The following is a 13,319-nucleotide window of genomic DNA, read 5'->3' as shown; positions in this document are numbered from 1 at the left end:
TAATCTACATACCTATGATGGAGGTTGATGTTTGCTTTAGAGTTTGCTTGAGGGAAAGCAAAAGATAAGTGTGGGGATGTGATGGTTGGTTAATTTGTATATAATTAAGTTCGTTTATTTATTAGTTTTAACTGTTTATTGTGGGAACTTCGATACTTCATACATGTTTATTGTATTTCAGGTCATAGACGTTAAAGTACCTAATTTGGACCTGTATGAGCACGAGATGAAGACCCGGGATGATGTGTGATAGTGTATGATCAAAACTGGAGGATCTGGGTAAAAGTTGGTTTAGCATATCATTTGTTGAAATCAGAGTATCTTATGCTATGTAGAAAAGCAACGTACATCAGGAAGTTTTAAGGTATGGTTTGCTGAATTAGAGTATCATACTCTAAAGTTAGAGCACCATTTGTTGAGCCAGAGTACCATTTGCTGAAGCTAGAGTATCATATGCTGGACCAAAGTAAAACTACGGGAGTCGCTATTTTAAAACCCTATATAAGGATAAAGTTAGGGTTTCATTAGGGACTTCTGGCTGGCAGTTACCAGAGCTACAAGAGGGAGATTCCACCATTCCGATTCATACATCACATACATGTTCCATATCATCATAATTGAAGATTCCATGATGTCGATGCTTGGCTAACTTCTCCGAATCATACCCGGGATGTAAAGTTTGTATTATTTTCAGTTTTCTCATGTAACTAAGAACGTTTATGTATAATTGTTTATGGTTAATCTATGATTATTGAGGTTTAGTATTTTTGTGTGTTCAATCGGTTTAGGTTTACGTTGATCTAAACGATTAGTTACCAGTTGCTATAATAATTGATCATAGCACTGCTTGATTAGGTTGAATACGATAATACATATGATTGCCCTTAACTGAATCACACTGGCAGGGACTGTTTAATAACCAGTGCCGTGTGTAAAGCGATTATTGATGTCTAAGGTTTTGTCTAGTTGATCAGTCTGTAGTTAGCCGTTAATGATTAATCTGTTAGGTTGCATGAGATTACTGTAAGTTACTTACTTGAAGTCCCGGGTGTGATTTGCTTTTATTAATTGATTGAAACTTGTTCACTTGTTCGTTGCTTAATTCTAAACTAAAACTAATTGGTTGTGTGATCAGCACTAAAATTTGCTACTTCATAATATTATAAATTTGTTACACGATTACATTGACCACATACTCCTGGTGGATACGATACCTTATTTACCCTATCTACTTAGGTTATTTAGGTTTTTGCATGACTCGAACGACAGTCATCAGTTGGTATTCATTCACAAATGCCATCTCGACAAAGGTCAGAGGATTGATCATATTCCCAATTTGGCTTGTTTCCTTCGGCTGATAGAGTGATCATGGCCTTTGCGTTGAACCCATAGTTACCTTTTGATGCGTTGCCTTGACCAATCCGTGGAACTCTTGGTTTAGAGGATGATCTATGCCCAGGATTTTTATCACTTCTTCTCCTACCTTCGTTGTCAGACACTTCAGTGATCTTGATGTCATTTGCAGCCTTGGATGAATTTGTGCATTCCCTCGTGAAGTGCCCGGTCTCATTGTAGTTGTAGCATCGAAGTTTATCCCTATCAAACCCAATTCCACTCCCATTTGAATCTCTGGAGCTGTTCTTGCCATATTTCTTCATGAAATGAGAGGCTGGTGAACAACCATGGCCATATGATACTTGATGTCCATATTTTTGAGATCCTTCTTGTTGCTCTCGGTAATGTCTCTTTGTTGAAACGAAGGAGGTAGAATCGTTCCATGCAATAACTCCTGTTGGCTTGCCATAAAGGCATGAAATAATGCCACATGTGTGTCATCAATTTGACGAGTGGATTAGGATGGACTAGTGGTAGGCTTCTTTACCCCATGAGCCTTTAGTGATTCCTCAACAGCTTTAACAACCGCTTCTTGAAAGGAGCTTGAAACCGGATGGTACGTGTGGACTTGCAGAGGTTTTGAAAGCAGAGTTCTGTGTTGGTTATGTGGCAAACATCTTAACCCCGTAAACTGGATGAATGGTGGGATGTGCTTGGCTGAGAAAAGTTAACTGACTCCAGACCCAGTTGAGATTCCATCATGATTTAGAGAACTTATGTGGTTACCCAATCTGAGTTTGCCATCCATTTCAAATGACTTGATGACGGATATCAAATCAGAAAGAGAAGTGATTTGAAGGTTCATTGTTCTCTTGATAGTGATCACACTGCTATTCCAGGTGTAGGGAAATGAGTTTAACAACTTATCATTGATTTCAATATGTTCATAATCAATTCCAACACTTTTCATCCTTGCGATCAATGTTTCAAAACTATGAATATGATTTCCAACAGTTTCTCCTTGCACATGGTTGAACATATTGAATTCATCCTTCAACATGGATTTCTTGTTGTTCGTCATATCTAGATTTCCTTCAAACTTGTTGACCAAGGCATCCCATAAGCCTTTAGCGATGGTGTGTTCCCTTAAGGTTTGAGCAATTTCAAGTGAAAGACACACACTTAACACACCATAGGACTTTTGATCATCACTTAACATTTTCTTGTCTTCATCATTGTAGGCCGAAATAGGCTTGGGAACTAGTCCATCACCAGTGTCAGTTGTAGGAATGTAAGGACTTGTCTCAATAGCTCTAAGAAGAGAATAATCAGTTACTCTAATGAAGTTCTTGAAACGCCATTTGAATTATTCAAAGTTATAGTCCCACTTAAGAAGTTTAGGAGGCTTATTTGTTGTCTCGGCCTCATTTATAAAACTTTTTATCTCTTCAGTCTTAGAAGTCATCATGGAAAACAAGTCTAAAGTCCAAAAAGTTCACAAACTAGTTCTGTTGAAAGTTCTAAGTATCAACCAATCGAATCTAAAAGGATTCAAATGGAATATTGATAAACTAATCGAATTGGATTGCAAAAGAATCGAATTGAAGTTTTGAATCGAAACGAGTTTTTTTGAAAGCAATCGAATCGAATAGAACTTCGATTCGATTGGTATAAGAATTTCGATTCGAATGGTTTCAAAAATTCGATTCGAATGGTTTTAGAAATTCAATTCGAATGGTTTTATCAATTCGATTCGAATGGTTGTCGATTCGATCAAATCTGACTTTAGGAAAGCACAGATTGTACATTATCACGTCTTTTCACACCTTGTTGAAACACGTTAACGAGCCAAGATCTAGCCATTAACATCGAGACATCAATACGATACTTTAAATAATGTTCATTACGTTAATGGTGGAATACATACACTATGGTGGATAAGTTAAGCCTAGAGAGATTCCGGCATGGTAACGGTACTGTGACATTCGTCAAATTTGAGTCTTGAGTATATATTCGTTTTGTAAATTTTATTTTATAAAACCGATCCAACATTTTTAGAACCTTATTTAATTATCATATAATATTATTATATACCTCGATCATAAATAAATCGATGTTTGTCACACTATAGAATCGTTAAGAAAAACATAAGGGGTTTAAAATGATTTTCGTTAACTCGTTACAAGCTTTGGAAACCTTTAAACTTGTATTAAACCATTATTAGAACTTGAGGGGCCAAAATGTAACTTTTATACACCATCCATATAAATAGAATAAACCCTAACCCTAAACATAAACCCTCATCTCTTTCTCTTTACTCCGGCCGCCGCCGCCTCCGGCGAGCACCACCATTCCGGCCACCACCTCCAACACACACTCACACAACAACACAGCCGTCACCACCCACCCCCTGCCGTTTTCCGGCGAGCCCGGATTTCCGGCGGGCTCCCGACGCCATCTCCGGCCCGTTTTCCGGCAAGACCACCCACCACCTCCATCCGCACCACCAACACTCTCCCATCTCTCGTCTCTCGGCTTTTCCGGCAGCCACCCAGCTCGCTTAAATATTGTTTATTTCATAACTCAAGTTCTAGACATCCGTTAGACCTGTTTCCAGCGGCTACGTTCTCGTTTTTAATTGTATATTATTCCCTCAAAGTTTCAGGTTTATTTATTTTCTGACCAGTCAGCTCGCTTAACCACATCCTTAAATTTCTCGTTAACTTTATAATTTCAAGGTGAGTACTTTCATATCCCTTTTTCCATCTTCCGTTTTGGGGTGACATTTCATACTTATCAAACTAAATGCTTTATTACTTGAACCTTAAACCCACAAACATGATTGTATACTTTACTTGAATAAATGCTTGATTTGGTGTTCTATGCTTACATGATTATGTGCTTATGTGTATATCGCTTTTGGATGGTGGAACTATAAATCCTAGACCATTTGGCAACCCCTCTTGGCAAGGTGTCGTTAACGTAATGCAATTAACGATAACTATTAAATCCTAAACTATTTGGCATTCCCTTATAGTTGGGTGTCGCTAACTTGTTTAGCGATAACTATGTTTACAGCTTTTGGATGGTGGAACTATAAATCCTATACCATTTGGCAAACCCTCATGGCAAGGTGTCGTTAACGTAATACAATTAACGATAACTATAAAATTCTAAACTATTTGGCATCCCCTTATAGTTGGGTGGCGCTAACTTGTTTAGCGATAACTATTTTATCCAAGTTTATAGCTTTTATTTATTGTTTTGTATACAAGTTTTGTGGCTTTTTATTACTATATACTTATATGCTCAAACTTATGAATTTCTCACCAACCGTTGTGTTGACAAACTTTATTTTAAGAAATGTTACAGGTTTGACTTTTGTTGACTCGAGGACTTGACGAAAACGTTACCAAGACTATTAGGTTATTAGTAAAACGAACAGTATAATTGCTACTTGTATTCAGTTTGTTTGTGTGAACGGGATGTGTTGTTTATTGAATTGTTGAAATAAAATGAGTTGAATAAATTTTTTCACTTTAAATAGTGTCTTGTGTATTTGGGAAATCGGTTGCACCCCGGCATGTTCCGCCGCCTTTGGTCGGGGTGTGACATGTACCTTGATAAATGATGCTCGGATCTCTACTTAATTATGAATAGAAACTGCCTATATATAAGCCATTAGCTCCCATTCATTAAGTTAGCTTCATTCGTTATGCTGTAGTAACGAACGAGACGCCATTCGTTATTCCTCCATAACGAATGGTAATACCTTAACGGATAAGCCATCATTCGTTATATTGCATAACGAATGGGCCTCCATTCGCTATATAGTCCACAAGGAATGGGCTTATAACTTAACGACTGGGCATCTGCTCCTTTTCTCTCCATTACGAATGGGTTCATAACTTAATGAATAACCTAGTCTATAACGAATGGACCCATTTGCTATACAATCCATAGGGATGGCCATTTTACATTAAATATACAGACTAGACTATCTCTAACGTATTCGATTGGCTATGGACACCAAATCATGCACTAATAGACACCCCCTTTTCTGTAGCTATCGAATACTTTAACTGCAAATCATCAGTCACATTTCATGCACTAAAAGAGCCCCCCTTGACTGATGATTCTCGGGCTTGTGTAGACGGACAAATTTGCAAGTCTTTTCAGCAAACCAGCAACTCGAAGCTTCTCATATCAGATCTCCCCCTCAAAGTGAGCAACTCTTGGAGATCATCCCAATCATCCATTGGCATATGATGTGGTTCAATCTTTTAAAAATTAGCAGCAAGTTATCAGCTATCTGTCAGCACCGGTAAAGAAAACATATCTTTACGTTTAACCTCGTCACACATCTTCATGAACAACCCGTTCATTAAACATCATTCACTTCTGTTTTCCCTCTCTTGATAATGTTTATCCCAAATAACTCTTTGAAGATCTTCTACATCCCATTCTCAAAGATGTACTAATATTTTGGCATATGATTCAGAGTTCCAACCTCTATTACTAAACCCTGAATGATCAAATTCTTCAATCCAATGACAAGACTCGTATATTCTTCAGTAAGATCAACCCGTTCGAGAATCGTCCCCCTCAACAGAAGTAACATGTCGTATACTTGTAGCCAGCATAGTCATGATCAAAGTCCCCCCCCCCCCAGAAAGAAGTAAACGGACATACACTCGTATCCCACATAGTCAGGTTTAATTCCCGAACAAACCAATCAGCAATCAAAGAACAATTGCAGTCTTGAACTCAGTCAAACATAGCTTTGCAATCATGAATACCACCCGAATAGAAGTAACTTTCAAGAAATCCTTGCAAACGTAGGAAGATGCAACCAAATTAAACTCAGATGAAAGTTTTATCTCCCCCTTTTCTTGACAAATTCAGAAAGATCTTGAACAATCTTCATAAATGTCAAACAAAACTCCTCTTTAAATTACACGTGGTCTCCCCCACGGCCAGTAGATACATGTAAAAAGTCAGCCGGAAAATATATCACCAAAATTTGCAAGAAGAGTACCCAATAAATTAGGAATATCCCAGAAAAATTTCGTTTAAGAAAATTTTTCTAAAATACTTTTTTTTACCTTAACACATAACGAATGAGCTTAAAGAACGAATGAGTCTTCATTCTTGATCCATACGTTATCCTGATCGTCATTCGTCAACCAGTCACTCATACGTTAAAACAGTGTCCTCATACGTTAACAATGTGTCTTCATTACTTACCCTTGAACGAATAGACACCATACGTTATAAATATCTGCATTTGTTATAACAGTTCACATTCGTTAGAACAGTTACACGAATGACATCATACGTTAAGCAGTTCACAATCGTTACCCATTTAACGAATGGAAACCACATTCGTTATAAAATACCACTCTCATTCGTTAACACAGTTAAATGAATGAGGCCCCATACGTTAAGGATCACATTCGTCTGATCCAGTAACGAATGAGCTTACATTTGTTTGGTTTGATAACGAATGAGCCCACTTTCGCTATATCCATAACTTAAAAACATTCATTAACCACAATAACGAATGGCCTCCATTCGTTAAGTTTCCTTAACGAATGCCTATAGTAACTTAACGAATGGGTTGTTGGATCTGCAACTGTTCATCGGAAAAACGTGTATAGCCGAAAAATACAGTTACAACACCGGAAAATACTGTTACATCGTTGGATTCTGCAAATCCAAGCATCGTCATTGGTAAAATCATCAAAACACCATAATTAACCATGAAAATCAACACGAACACTCGGATTTTCATCACAATTACGAATCTATCATCAATTTAACTTAACAATTACTTATTCATCACCTAATAAATCAAACAGTAACCTCACCATCAATGGCAGATCATTCGATACACCATAATTATCCACCAAAATCAACAGGAGACTCCGGATTTCATTTATAAACACGTATCTACCACAATTTCATCATTCATATATTAGTTTGATCCAAATATAATCAAACAAAACCAAAACCCGGTGAACACAAAGAACACCATCTCAGATCTGAATCATACCTTAAATTGATGCATCGAGAGCAGTTGTCTGCTTTGATACCACTGCTGAAACATGTTAACGAGCCAAGATCTAGCTGCTAACATCGATGCATCAATACGATACATTAAATATTGTTCATTACGTTAATGGTGGAATGCATACATTATGATGGATAAGTTAAGCCTAGAGAGAATCTGGCATGGTAACAGTACCTTGATAAATTAAGCTCGGATCTCTACTTAATTTTGAATGGGAACTGCCTATATATAGGCCATCTACTCCCATTCGTTAAGTTAGCCTCATTCAATATATTTTAGTAACGAATGAGACACCATTTGTTATGCCTCCATAACGAATGGTAATACTTAATGGATAACCCATCATACATTATATTTCATAACGAATGAGCCTCCATTCGCTATATAGTCCATAGCGAATGGGCTTATAACTTAACGACTGAGCATCCATTTGTTATCTCTCCATAACGAATGGGCTCATAACTAAACGAATAGCCTAGTCCATTACAAATCCCATTCACTATACAATCCATAGCGGATGATCATTTTACATTAAATATACATACCAGACTATCTCTAACTTATACGATTGGCTACGGAAACCAAATCATGCACTAACACACCTTCCCATTATAGGAAACTCGAATGAAGCCCTTTAACACTTTGTAGATCTAAGAATCACCCATTTTGAAGATTTAGCAACCCAAATTCTTGAACTTTAACAACTTTAACAACATAATAACACACAAACATTCCTTCAAACAAACCCGAAGCTAGGAACACTTTTCTTTCAACCTTGCAAACACACTTAAAACAACAAGTGAACCAAAGACCCGCCTAAACACTTGAAAACAAGTATTCAACACACAAACAAGACCAAAATCCAAGGCTGCGACCTAAAATCCACAACTAGTAGAGCCAAAAGCCCCGGTACCAATTTTAGGTCCTATGGACGGATCAAACAACAAACAACTAGTGTTCTTGGATCATTCTAAACATTAGCTAGCAGAAATCACTAGTGAGGAACTGAGATCTCGGATCTTGTTTGGGTTTCTCCTGAAGTGGAAAGTTAAGAGAGAGAAGAGAGTTGTTGAGATGATAAGATTTGCAAAAGGTTATGTTCGCATGAGAAGCATACACTATTTATAGTGTATATTCTCATGCACCGTTCTTTGTTATTAGTGGCCCAATGGGCTTTTGTTTACATGTCCTCGGGCCCAAATATACAAGGAATAAACCGACAAGCTAACTAAAAATACAACATTAATAGAAAGAGTAAATACAAATGAGTAATATAAAAAAACAGGGCTCTACAGGGAACTAGGGAACACCCTTCTCAACCCCTGATCATTTTCCACGTCCTTATGGTACACCATCAATCACCTACATCACATTATTTTTGTTAGGAAAAAAACCCTCTAAAAATTAAATTAAAAAACTTGTAACACAAAAAAAAAACGAAAAAATAAAAAAAGCAAAAAAACCAAAATGATTATCTATCATCCCCCGTTCAAAAACAAATCTCGGTTTAGCATTCGAAAAATAATTAAAAAAAAGTACACAACCAAATAAATCAAAATGTTTATCTAACATCCCTATTCCAAAAAAAAAAATCTTGGTTTAGCCTTCAGGTTTAGTTTGACGTTTAGGGATAGGTTTTTAGGGGGTTTAGGTTTTCCGGGTTGAGGGTTAGGTTTTTTAGGTGGGGGGGGGGGTGCGCTTTTCTTTTACACGTGACGGTGGAAACATAGCCGGGAAAGAAAAATGCATAAATATATTATAACCATCACATTGAAACTCGCATTGTCGTGTATACCCGTAAAAACATAACTTCTTAATATTTATGAACCCTAAGTTCTGTGAGATATCCATAGGTTGGTTTTTAACATATATATATATATATATATATATATAGGGGGTGGATCTTGCGAGAAGTGATATTACAGCGAGAAGTGTGAGAAGTGAATGTATAACTCCATTAATCCCTAATTTCACTCCCTTTCATATGATGTTACATACATATATGTAGGTTGGTTGTATTTATGTCTTAATTATACATTCAAACCTACCTACAAACATATAAATGTACCAAGCCACATTCAAACCTATGTACCTACACACATACAAACATACATACACATATACAAACATACGCACATACACAGATACATATGCACCTACACTTAGCACCTACACATAAGAAAAAGAGTGAAATTAGGGATTAATGGAGTTACAATACCTATATATATATATATATATATATATATATATATATATATATATATATATATATATATATAGTTCTCGCACTTCTCGCTGTAAAAAACTTCTTAAATGATCCAATACCTATATATATATATACCATTAATCCCTATATATATAGTTATTGAATTTACATGAAAATGATAACGAAATGTGTTGTTTTACATGTAAAATGATAATGTGATTTGTAGTTTTACATGTAAAATCTTAAAGAACTGTTGTTTTACATGTAAATGTTAATGAGATTTGTTGTTTTACGTGTAAAATGTTAATGAAAAGTGTTATTTTAAATGTATAATCTTAAAGAATTGTTGTTTTACACGTAAAACGTTAATGGGATTTGTTGTTTACGTGTAAAATGTTAATAAAAAGTGTTATTACTCCCCCCCCAAGCTAATAAAAATCTAAACCCCATAAAATCTAAAGTAAACCCGAACGCTAAACCGATAATTATTTCATTTTATTTTTTGGAACGATGGATGATAGATAAACATTTAGTTTTTTAGTTTTTTATTTTTTTCGTTTTTATTGGTTTTATAATTTTTTAATTATTTTTCCAAGGCTAAACCGAGATTTCTTTTGGAACGTGAGATGCTCGATAAACATTTTGGTTTTTTTACGTTTTTTTTTGTTTTATAGTTATTTTTCGAAGGCTTAACGAAGATTTTTTTTAAAGGGGATGCTACATTTTAGTTTTTTTTTTACTTTTATTTATTTTTTTTTGTTTTATAACATTTTTGTTATGTTTTTGATTATTTTTTGGAGTGATTTTTTTCTCTTACAAAAATGATGTGATGTAGGTGATTGTGGGTCTACCATAAGGGTGTGCGAAAATGATCTACGGGTTGGGAAGGGTGTTCCACAGATCCCCACTTTTTTGGAGTTCACTTTTGAACCTAATTCTATACATTGTAGGGTCCCATTTTGTATATTAGTCTGTTGTATTTATTTACATTATTCGCGATGTATACTAGTTAGCTTATCGGTTTCCTTATTGAATGTATGGGTTCGAGGCCTTTTAATGTTGAGGCCATTGGGACGTTCATAATGAATAGGAAGCATGGCATGGCTTCACTATAAATAGTGAAGCATGTCCATGCATTCCATAACCTTTTGCCTAATTCTTATATCTTATCTTCTCACATACTCTCATATCCTCGTACCTTTCCTCTTCGGGTAATAACTTACATCAAATAAGACCTGAGATATCGGTTCTCTACTAATGATTTTCGCTAGATAGTAGTGAGATTAATCCAAGAACACTAGTTGTTTGTTGTTTGATCTGTTCTAAGGACCTTCAATTGGTATCAGAGCTTCCAACTCCACTAGTTGTGGTTCTTGGTTCACAACATTGGATTTTGGTCTTGTTTGTGTGTTGAAGACTTGTATTCAACTTTTTAAGTGGGTCTACAGGTTCACTTATTTGTTTGTAAGTTTAAAATAAGCTAGTTTGACGATTTTGGGTTGTTTGAAGTGAGTTTGTGTGTTCGTGTGTTGTTAAGAGTGGTTAGATCCAAGAAATTGTGTGGTTTGAGCTTTAAAATTGGTGGTTTTAGATCTACAAGTGTTTAAAGTGTTTCATTCAAGTTTCTATTAGTAGATAAAAGTGTACTTTTGTGAAACGAAGTGCAAAAAGTACAATCCTTACCTTTCTAAAAGCAAATCTGATCGAATTACAATCCATTCGAATCGAGTATCAAACCATTCGAATTGAATACAAAAACCATTCGAATCAAATTAAGAAACCAATCGAATAAAAATTTAAAACCAATCAAATCGAGTCTCTATTTGGTTCGATTGTCTTTTAAATTCGATTCAATTCAATTGATTTCCTATTCAATCCGTTTACATATTTGATTCAAATCCTTTTCAATTTGATTCTTTTGTAATTAAAGCTTTTGAAAGAATATGTTTGGTGAACTGATTATGCTCTTCTTAGATCAATTGAGATTGGTCCTCACACTCCCACAAATGATATTGTCGATGGACCAGTTCCAAAGCATGTGACGGCCAATGATGATAATGATAGAAGAATGTTAAGTGATGATCAAAAGGCTTATGGTGTCTTAAGCGTGTGCCTTTTTCTTGAAATTGCTCAAACTTTAAGATACCACACCACTTCTAAAGGTATTTGGTATTAACAAGTTTGAAGGGAATCTGAGATGAGAAACAGCAAGAAAGCCATGTTGAAGGGTGAATTCAATATGTTCAACCATGTACAAGGAGAAACTGTTGGATCCCTTTGCCATATATTTAAAACATTGATCACCAAAATGAAGAGTGATGGCATTGATTATGATCGGGTTGAAATCAATGATAAGTTGTTGAACTCCTTACCTTACACCTGGACCAGTAGTGTGATCACCATCAAGAGAACAATGAATTTGCAGATCACTTCTCTATCTGATTTGACATCCACCATAAAGTCATTTGAAATAGATGACAAGCTCAGACTGGGTAATCATATCAGTTCTCTGAATCATGCTAGAATCTCTATGGGGTCTGGAGTCAGTAAATCTTTTCTTAGCCAAGCACATTCCACTATTTATCCAGTTGATGAGGTGAAGATGTTTTATGCTCAACCAACATAGAACTCAACATTCAAGACTTCTTCAAGTCAGCAAGCACCAATCGGTTCATGCTCCTTTCAAGAAGCAGTTGATAAAGTTGTTGAGCAAGCACTGAAGGCTCATGGGATGAAGAAGCCTGCAAGTAGTTCATCCTACTCGCCTCCTCAAGTTAACGAATAGCATGTTGCATTGTTTCATGCATTTATGGAAAGTCATGAGGAGTTGTTGCAGGGAAAGCTTCTACCTCCTTCCTTTCAACAAGGAGACATTCCCGAGATCAACAAGAAGGATCTCAAGAAAATGGATATCAAGTACCATATTGCCATGGTTTTTCATCGTGCATCAAACTTCATGAAGAAGTATGGAAGAAACAGCTTCAGAGATTCAGATGGGAAAGGGATTGGTTTTGACAAGGATAGCTTCGGTGTTACAACAAAAATGATACTACGCATTTCACGAGGGAATGCACAAACCCATCTAAGCCTGTTAATGACATCAAGATTACTGAGGTTTCTGACAGCGAAGGTGGAAGACAAAGTGATAAAAGGGCTGTTGATCACACCTCCTTAAAACCAAGAGTTCCTCGAATCAGTCAAGGCAATTCAACAAAAGGGAACACTGGATCAAGCTAAAAGGCCATGATCACTCTATCGGCTGATGTATCTACACCAGATTAGGAGGATGACCAATTCTATGAGCTGATCAATCCACTAACCATTGTTGGGATAGCGTTTGTGAATGAAGAAGAACCCTTATCAAGCTCTTCTGCAGAAGCGTACCAAACTGTCTCAAACATTCCTGGGGTACACAAACTTTGCTCTCAAGCTTGCGTTAACAAAACAGAGAACTATAGGACTCATAATGCTACATTGACAGATGAAAATCTGAGCATTAAGTGTCAGAAAAAGGATTACAAAAAGGCTGAGAAGATTTTTGCCACTATAATGATATGGCTAAATTAAATGAGAAATAATTTCAGTCTAACAAATTAGCTGAGTTTGATGAAAGACCTGTAGTAGAATTAAATGCTAAAAATGAGAAGCTAGAATTAAACTTAGTCCAAAGAAAGATAGCAGGAGACAAATTTGAGTTGGCATCTG

Source organism: Bidens hawaiensis, unplaced genomic scaffold (genome assembly GCF_021521415.1).
Source record: "Bidens hawaiensis isolate Kalapana, Puna unplaced genomic scaffold, B.hawaiensis_p1.1 tig00035213_1, whole genome shotgun sequence".
In the NCBI taxonomy this organism is placed as follows: Eukaryota; Viridiplantae; Streptophyta; class Magnoliopsida; order Asterales; family Asteraceae; genus Bidens; species Bidens hawaiensis.
The sequence above is the reverse complement of the archived record's forward strand: the minus strand, read 5'-3'. Positions refer to the sequence as shown.